The sequence below is a fragment of the Sturnira hondurensis genome, unplaced genomic scaffold (genome assembly GCF_014824575.4).
Source record: "Sturnira hondurensis isolate 20B ecotype Veracruz unplaced genomic scaffold, ASM1482457v3 Scaffold0000880, whole genome shotgun sequence".
Classification (NCBI taxonomy): Eukaryota; Metazoa; Chordata; class Mammalia; order Chiroptera; family Phyllostomidae; genus Sturnira; species Sturnira hondurensis.
In genome coordinates this window covers 3269359-3278227 of record NW_028073511.1, presented here as the reverse complement: position 1 = coordinate 3278227, position 8869 = coordinate 3269359, and the positions used below count along the sequence as shown (strand labels likewise).

Sequence of the window (8869 nt, the reverse complement as noted above, 5' to 3'; positions counted from 1 at the left end):
TCTTGCCAGGCCCGCTGCATACAGCTGTCGGGCTGTGCACTGCCCTTGGCCACCACCGCTGAGGGGTTCCAACCAGCCACAGATGGCTAACGTAAGAGAGCATTTGAGTGGCGCGGTGTGTGGGCTTCCAAAGAGTCCTAAGCAGCCAGTGGGAGCTCCTCCTGCAATAGCCTGCACAAGCTCATCTAGCGGTGCATACGCCCACCCACTGGTCCTGCTCTGACCACACTCTCAGATCCCGGAGGTTGCATCTTTCTGGTCCTAGGAGGCTTTGAATTCAACCCTCCATCTGACTCTGAACCTGCCACCATCGCCTTCCAGAGGCATGGGAATAGGGGACATTGAGTGTGTGCCTACGAGTGTTTGCCTAGTGGCCTGGAGTGGGAGAGGGAGAGGGAGAGGGCTGGCACACACGTGCATGGGTGAGCTGCTACCTGCTGGCTCAGAAAGCTCCCAGGCCATGCCTAGGGGCCCATCTCTGCAGCAACAGCTTTCTCTGGCCCCTAGTGGGATGTTCTCTGACCATAGACTTTAACGGTGGTTCATTTATAGAGCCAACACCCAGATGGGCTTAAGCTGGATGCTCCTGGGAAAGTACGGAGCTGGCACCCCCTCCACCCTGCCCCCTCCCTGGTGGATTTCCCTCCCTCCTTTACAGGCGAACCATGCCTGTCGCCTACCTGGGCCAGAGGAAACCACGACCCGCATTTCTGCTTTCCCAGCAGGCTCTTGGGTACTCATTCAGGTTGTGCACTGATGCGCTAGCACAAAACTGTCTTTTATACTTGAGAAGGGGTGTCTTTTGGAGGTGGTGTATTATCACAGCTAACCTACCCTCTCTGATACAAAGGCCGCAGTTTAAATACTATACAAAGTGCCGTGAGTTTTCCAGCACCATCGAGCCCACCGGGCCCCTCTCAGGAATCCCAGCTGCATGCCTGGGCCCTCCCACACTGCAAGGCTGCAAGGGAAGGATTTTTTTCTTTTAAAAAAATTGTTTTCATTGATATTTGAGAAAGAGAGGAAAGGAGAGAGGAAGAGAAAAACATCAGTTTGTTGTTCCATTTATTCATGCATTCACTGGCTGATTCCCGTGTGTGCCCTGACAAGGGGATCAAGCCCTCAGCCTTGGCATATCGGGATGATACTCTCACCACCTGAGCTACCCGGCCAGTGCCAAGGAAAGGATTTAAAATTTTTTTTATTTATTAATCTTTAGAGGGGAAGGGAAGGAGAAAGGGAGAGAAACATCAATGTATGGTTGCTTCTGGTGCATCCCCTGCTGGGAACTGGCCTGCAACCCAGGCATGTGCCCTGACTGGGAATCGAACTGCAATCTTTGGTTCACAGGCCCATGCTCAATCCACTGAGCTACACCAGCCAGGGCTGCAAGGAAAGGATTTTTTCTCCAGGCTGCAAAGCACTGTTTCTTCAGAGTGAAGACTAAGAAAGATTTCCCTATATACGTGTATATAGGTAGATACACTTATATTTACATAGGTTGTATAATCTAAATACATAATGACATGTAACTATGTTCATGTATACTTTGTATAAATGTTGTCTGATCTGTATTATATATAACATATATTAGATATCGGAGTACGTGCATGTATATTCAGAATCGGCCGAGTTATGCTGTAGTAAAAAACCACTCTACAATCTCAAGCACCACAAGTTTCTTTCCTGTGCACCTTCCTTGCTGGGTGGCCCCCAGCCAGTGCTTTGACTCCTCGGGGCCTCAGCGTCATTCCTGATGTGGAGATGACCGCGCCCACCTCGCAGGGCTGTTAAGAGGATTAAGTGAATTAAAATTAATATGTAGAAAGCATTTAGCCCTGGCTGGTGTGGCTCAGTGGATTGAGTTCTGGCCTGGGAACCAAAGGGTCATCAGTTCAATTCCCAGTCAGGGCACATGCCTGGGTTGCAGGCCAGGTCCCCAGTAGGGGGCGCATGAGAGGCAACCACACATTGATGTTTCTCTTCCTCTCTTTCTCCCTCCCTTCCCCTCTAAAACTAAATAAATAAAATCTTAAAAAAAAAATTAAAAAACTTACTATCTCCAACCCCATTCCCAACTCTCTGTCCCTCTGCCTACCTCTCCCCCACCCCTCAAAAAAAAAAGCTACAAAAGAGAATTGTTCTCTCAGCCTCTCTTGCTGCTAAGAGTGGCCACGTGACATGGTTCTGGCCAAGGAAATGTAAGTGAGGTCTGCTGCATTTTCCGGGGGAAACCTTGCTTTCCTGATAAAAAGTGATACAAGATGAAGCTGGCTGGCATTGCCCTTCTCCTGCTTTTGGCTTTGAATGTGAACGGGATGTCCGGAATATAGCAGCCATCTTGGGATCATGAGGTTATAAGGGAGGGAAAGGTCAAGAAACCAGAAATGTCAACCATCACTTTGAATTGCTGAATCCATGACAGTAACCAATGTCTCTCCCCATAGTTCTGATTGTGTTTGAAAAAGAATCCCTTCTTTATTTAAACGAAAGTAAAATAGGACCCTCAGAGGCAGTTTGAGGGATGGAAGCATCAGGAAGATGGTGGTTCTCACGCAATGTTCTGGGAAGAATGTCAGGCTGCTGCTCCTAGGAGGATCCCATGAGAACTGGACAGAGGGAGGACCAGCGTCCTGGAGGTCAGCTCGGAGACTCGGCCCAGCTCTGTCAAGGAAGGACGGTCACCACCTCCCGACCACCAGGACCAACCTGCATCCCCAAGCTGTGCCCACTGCCTGGGCGAAGAATGGAGTCCAGAGTGCGTGGATCTGTGCCCCTCGCACCGCTCAGCCTGCATGCAACCCTTCCTCGGGTGGTGACCCCCTCTCAACAGCTCAGGACACGTGTGACCCACCAGAGGAAAGGCCCTGGACACCTAGAGAGGGATCGATCTTCTCTTTTCCTGACCAAGATGCTTCAGATGAGATGAGCCAAAGGGGTCCCTGTGAACCGGAGGAGGTGGGGAGGGCTGCCTCCCTGCCCCTACCTCAGTGGCAGCTGCCAGAAATCACGGCGGGTGGCAGTGGGGTGTGGGACAGGTGCTCTGGGCCAGGTCTGCTTCTCAGATCTGCGCTTCCCGCCCCCGGGGCGGTTTTCTTCCTTTCCGTCATCGCAAACACCACTGCTTGGTGTCCTTTCTGATTCTCCAGCTCTTCTTGCCCATTATCTTGAGCAAATTAATCCAAAGAGCCCAGAGCTCAGAGCATTCCACAGAAGACCTGAGAGAGAGACTGAGACGAGGTGACATTAACACCATTGCCCTTGTCACTTGGGTATTTATAACTAGAAAGAAGCGACTGAAGAAATACCAGCAGTGCTCATTTCTAGGTCATGGGATCACTGGTGGTTGTTTTTTATAATCTTTACTCTTTAAAATTTTTCTGTATTTTTAAAATGGTTCACAACAAACATATGTTGCTCACTTAATCAGAGAATAGTTGTTTTTGAAAGAAGGAATCAAACAGGTCTGTTCTAGCTCTCCTTTACCTTAAGGGGTCATTTTAGGGTCCCTTGGCGGGACTGGGATCAGCCAGCGTTGGTCAAGTTCCCCCGGGACTGTTTCGGGGTGGGGCAGGGAGGGCTCCTCCAGCGAACGTGCGTGGGGCCCAGGCTCCCATCTGCGTCTTTACAGAGTCCTGGGGCCCAGGGTTTGGAAATGAAGGAGTCCATCCGCTCATCTTCCCGTGTCCCGTTTGCATCCTCCTCACTTCACGTTCAGGTACAAACACCTCCTCCTCTGTGAGGCTGTCTAAAGGGGCAGCACTCACCTGCCCTGCCCCCGTGCACGTTGCTTCTGTGGTGTATCCGTTTACTACGCTGCGAAGCAAGTTGCCACAAAGTCAGCAGCTTAAAACGCTACACATTCATCATCTCAGCTTCTGTGGGCCAGGAGTCAGTCCTGGCTCAGCTGGCCCTCTGCCCCGGGGTCTCACCAAACTGCACTTCAGAGTCGTCTGGGTTTTCGTCTGGAGGCTGGACTGGGGAGGAGCCCACTTCCGCCTCATTGGGGTTCTCGGAAGAATTCATTCCTGCAGCTCTGTGACTGGGGGCCCTGGTTTTTTTGCTAGATATTGTCTGGAGGCCACTTGCAGTTCCTAGAGGCTGCCTGAAGTTTCTAGAAGCTTCCTACAGTTCTTGTTACATGGGCTCCTTAACAGGACTATCTCATCAAGCCAGAGAGGAGACTCTCTCCCATCTGCTAAAATGGAATCTTACATAACATGACCTAATCGAGGGAGAGACACCTGCCACCTTTGCCTATTCTGTGCGTTAGAAGCTAGTCACAGGTCTTGCCCACACTCAGAGGGAGTGGATTGTAAAAAGGCAGGGATGACAGAAGGTGGGGATCAGTGCGGGGGGCGGGGGCGGGTGTCACCCTAGGGTTTGTGACAGCATCCGTAACATAACACAGATACAATGTTCCTGTCTTTCCGGATTATAAGCAGCTGCCACTGCCAGCCTGCCCTCGGGAACCCAGCAAGTCCCAGAGGGTGGAGACCGTGGTCTTACACGCCTCTTGCATCCTCCAGCACCTGGAACCATGGATTCCACATGGTCCTGGGCAGGCTATTCTGGTTTCTCCTCCCCAGTCATTCCCCACCTTTCTCTGCCTGCTCTGAGCCCAGGAGGCTGACCCCCATGGACCAGTCACTGCCCTCCCCTGCCCTCTGGCTTCAGGCTGGGCTCATCCACTGAGAAGCACTGGAAAGACACTGGAGGGCGGAGAAAGGAAACACTGGCCCTCTCTCCCACCTTCGGCCACAGCTCCTGCCAGAGCTCCCTCAGGGCTCCGGGAACACAGCACCCCCCCCCCCACCTGGGCTCAGGAGGAAGAAGAATAGTTGTCACTCTCACTGGGCACAGTGCCAGTCCCCTAAACCTCCTGTCTCTGTAAATAGTCCCCTCATTAACCTCCCCTCCACGACCTTTCTGAGAGTGGCTGACCAGTTGACCGACGGGCTGGAGCTGAATAAAAGGTTAAGTGAATGCGCAGGTGCGTGGTTACAGCTCCAAAGGGGTGGAGCTTCCATGGAACGTCTACTGCAGTCAGGGCACCATTAGTGGCACAGCCCTGCGGGCATCGGGGGCGACAAAGAACATTCTTCTTCTTTTTTCATTGATCTTCACCTGAGGATCTGTTTATTGATTTCGGAGAGGAAGAGGGGGAGAGAGGGAGAGAGAGAAACCTGGACGTGAGAGAGAAACATGCGTAGGTTGCCTTCCGCATGCACCTCGCCCGAGGATTAAACCGTTAACACTTCGGTGCCCGGGACGACACTCCAACCAACTGAGCTACCCGGCCAGGGCCAGACAAATCACATTCTGAGACTGAAAAACATTTTATAAATGGTGATGGACAGAGAATTGACTTGGGCTGGAGAACACACAATACGGTGTACAGATGAGGTGTTATGGAATTGTGCACCTGAAACCTGTATATTTTTGTTAACCAGTGCCACCCCAACAAATTCAGTAAAAAGAGGAAAAGAAAAAAATTAAGTGGTGGTACAAAGAGTGTTTCCACCTCGTCAGCACACATTTAGCCCATTTTTAAATCTCTGAGGAAGGCCTGGATGGAGCCGGAGACCCCGACAGCCCCTCACTCCAGCGCCTTCCCGTGTGGCCCTCCTGCCGCACAATTCCACTGGCAGAGAGCTGCAAAAGAGGCCTTACGGGCAAGAAGGGGCTGGAAAGAAGTACTCCAAGGCATGAAAGGCAAGGATCTACATCCAAGATTACTCCATCCAGCAAAGCTCTCATTTAGAACGGAGAGGCAGATAAAGTGCTTCCCAGATAAGGTCAAGTTAAAGGGGTGCATCATTGTCCAGCCCTTATTATATGAAATGTTAAAGGGACTTATCTGAGAAAAAGATCAAAACTATGAACAGTAAAATGACAACACACTCATAACTATCAACAAATGAACCTAAAAGAAAAAGAAAAACAATGAATACAAAACCTAAGCAAACCACCGGAACAGGAACAGAATCAGAGAAATGAACATCACACAGAAAGAGTTCAGTGGGGAGGGGGAAGGGAGGAATAGGTGGGAAAAGGTACAGGGAAGAAGAAGCATAATTAGTAGGCATTAAATAGATGGGGAGAGGTCAAAAATGGTATAGGAAACAGAGGATTCAAAGAACCTATATGTATAGCCCATGGACATGAACTAAGGATGGGGGATGTGAGAGGGTTGGAGGGTCAGGGTGGAGGGTATAGAGGGGGGAAAATTGGGAAAACTGTAATAGCATAATTGATAAAAATACTTAAAATAAAAGGTTCCTGAATCTTCTGTGGAGGCTGCTCTACCAAGGTGAACCTCAAGGGGGAGACTCTTCTTCTCCTTCAGACAGGAGGAGGTGCCAGTTTCGGGAGTAGAGACGCTGGCTTCACCTCACACTGCCCGGGGCTGTCGGGTGTGGGCCGCAAGATGGTTCTTGTTTATCTCTGCAGTAGAGGACCCAGCCGGCACCTGGCATTCAGCAGGTGTCTGCGGATGATTGACTGGGTGGAGAATGAAGGCTTTTGGCTATATATAGACAGAAAACTTGTATTCGTCTCTGTTCCTTTTCCAAATCCCACGACAATGGCAATAAATGCATTTTTAAAACTACACATCCGCAGAAGCAAAGAGAAGAAACATAGAAGATTAGAGGCTGTAATAAAATTATAGAGAACAGGAGGCAGATGGACGAGCGGTAACTGATCCAAGTGCAGAAAGTTGAGACTTAAATGCTTTCAAGGAGCAGGAAGATGAGGAGGTTGGCACAGTCGCAAAGCCTGCTCCCGGCTCAGGAGGCTCAGGAGGTGGGGGCTGAGGCAGGACCCTAAGAAGCTAGGAAAATTCCTGAGCAAGTGGAATGGGGAAACTGAGCCAAGAAAATTAAACAAGGCCGAACAGTTTGAGCCACTTGCAGCCAGCTGGTGAATTGCAAGACCTTATCTCCCCAAACCAAGGACACTCGAGAGACAATAGTTCATACCTCTCCTCCCTAAACCGAAAATGCTTAGCTTCTCCGGCCATAAACCACAGTTGTCCGAGGGAGAGAGGAACGCCAATGCAAACGGAGAGATATCGATGGGACAAAGGGCGCCAGCTTGGGAAGAGGCTGCTTGACTCCCCTCCACTTCCAGCTCCTCCTCCCCTTACTCCCAAGAGAAACCGCATATCTGTGCTCCCCTTAGGAATCCCTGCTCCCGAATCCCCACGTTTCCCCTATACAAACTTGCTTCTGAAAGCTCAAGGGAAGGTGGATGTGAGGGTTTTTACCCTCCACCTTCTCAGACTGCTGGCCTCTACTATTAATGAGAGAGCAATCATAACTCAGTCCCTGTCTCTCCTTTTTTGGCTGAGTGGCGATGACAGGCAGCACAGACCCCAAACCTGGTTGTCCCGCCCCGCCCCCGGTTTCAAGGGCAGAAGGTGCCCTGAAAGGACTGGTGGAAAGTCTGTGGAAGAAGCAATCGCCTCCCCAGATGCCCTCTGCCAGGCAGCAGGACAGGCATCTTGGGGCCCCTGTGCCCTCTGACCCTGGCCAGAGGTTATTCTGGAGATTAGAACCCAAGAAGCCCTGGCCTCTGGGCACAACTCAGGAAGGCAGAAGGGCTGCTCTGGAATTTGGGGAGTTAAGGGACGAGTGAGACACACCCCGCTGCAGCTCCTTCCTGTGCTAGCTCCTCAAATACCCAGCACCAGGCAGGAGCGCCCAGGCACAGATGCCAGATGGCCTGTTTCCAGCCCAGATCCCCAGACATCCAAGGAAAACCTCTAACTGAGAGAGAGCCCACAACAAGCAAAACCCCCGGATTCCAGGCTGGTCGGGCAATCCTCAGGAGGGCCACGGGTCTTCCTTACCAGCATCTTCTCGGACAAGGCTCCAGGGAGGCCGGGCCACCACAGAGGCTCCCTGTGGAGCCCCTAGACACCCTGCCCTGTTGTCCCGCATCAGCCCCAACCTCACGTGCCCTGGAAGCACACTCCACGGCAGGATGGGCTGTGACCCTGAGAAATGAAACCAGTTAGACCCACTCAGTGCTGGTGGGTCCTTCACTGACTCTCTGCAAAAGGAAACAGTTTGTATGTGTTTGCTGACTTCCATGTCGCAATCACTCCCACAACCAATTTCAAGCTACCGTCGTGAAGCTGCAGACTGTGGAACGGGAGGAGAGGCCCACTGTCGGCACTCACGGGTGGGTCAAAGCTCGTCCAGATCCCACGGTTCCTTGATTGACCACGACCAGGGACTCACTCAGGCCGCTACTGTGGGTCAGGTACTCTCTGCTTTCACCCCCTTTTTCCAAGAACCACGGCCCATGAGCCTAAGTAACCTTGGAGGCAGTTCTTCCGGACCAGAGGAAACACTTGAGATGAGAGACCCATCCCATCCCACCCCCCATCAATAAACAGCAAGTCACATGTGGCGGTTTTATATAAAACCTGGCCTGGAGAGGAGGCCCCTCGAGGAGGGGCTCATGCCCTACGTCACTTCCCCATGCTCCAGGGGCTGCTCCCTCGTGGAGAGCAGGGGGTGTGGTCAGCTGATGTGTCTCTTTCTTGTCTCTGGCGGGTCTGCCCAGCCTGGACCATGGGGAGGGTACGACCAGCAGAGACTCTGAAGGGAAGCAGGAGTTTCTCTTGGGGGGGAGGGGACTCAGAGTCAAGTCCTTCCAAGTTTTCAGACCTCTCTGGACGTGACCTTGCTGTAAAACACCCCTATGGCCTCAGTTTACCCATTCACAGTCACCTGTTCAGATGCCAGGGAAAGGAAGAACAAACTTTAATTGTTGTCGAAGAGAGAGAACTCCCTTAGCCAGTGTTGAGAGTGGGCTTGTCCCAGCTGCCCTAGCCCAAGCACGGTCCACTGCCCGA

The 8869-nt window shown here is 51.7% G+C and overlaps 1 long non-coding RNA gene across 1 annotated transcript in view; it reads right to left on the bottom strand.

Annotated features, from left to right (window-relative positions):
* The window catches only part of LOC118991481 (uncharacterized), a 30800-nt gene extending 22806 nt beyond the window's left edge, over positions 1-7994 (bottom strand). The window contains exons 1-2 of the long non-coding RNA XR_005067423.1: positions 7984-7994; positions 5006-5007 (exon numbers count right to left, since the gene is read on the bottom strand). This is a non-coding gene — a long non-coding RNA (uncharacterized LOC118991481). The remainder of the gene's footprint in view (positions 1-5005; positions 5008-7983) is intronic.
* Positions 7995-8869: the final 875 nt, after the last annotated feature.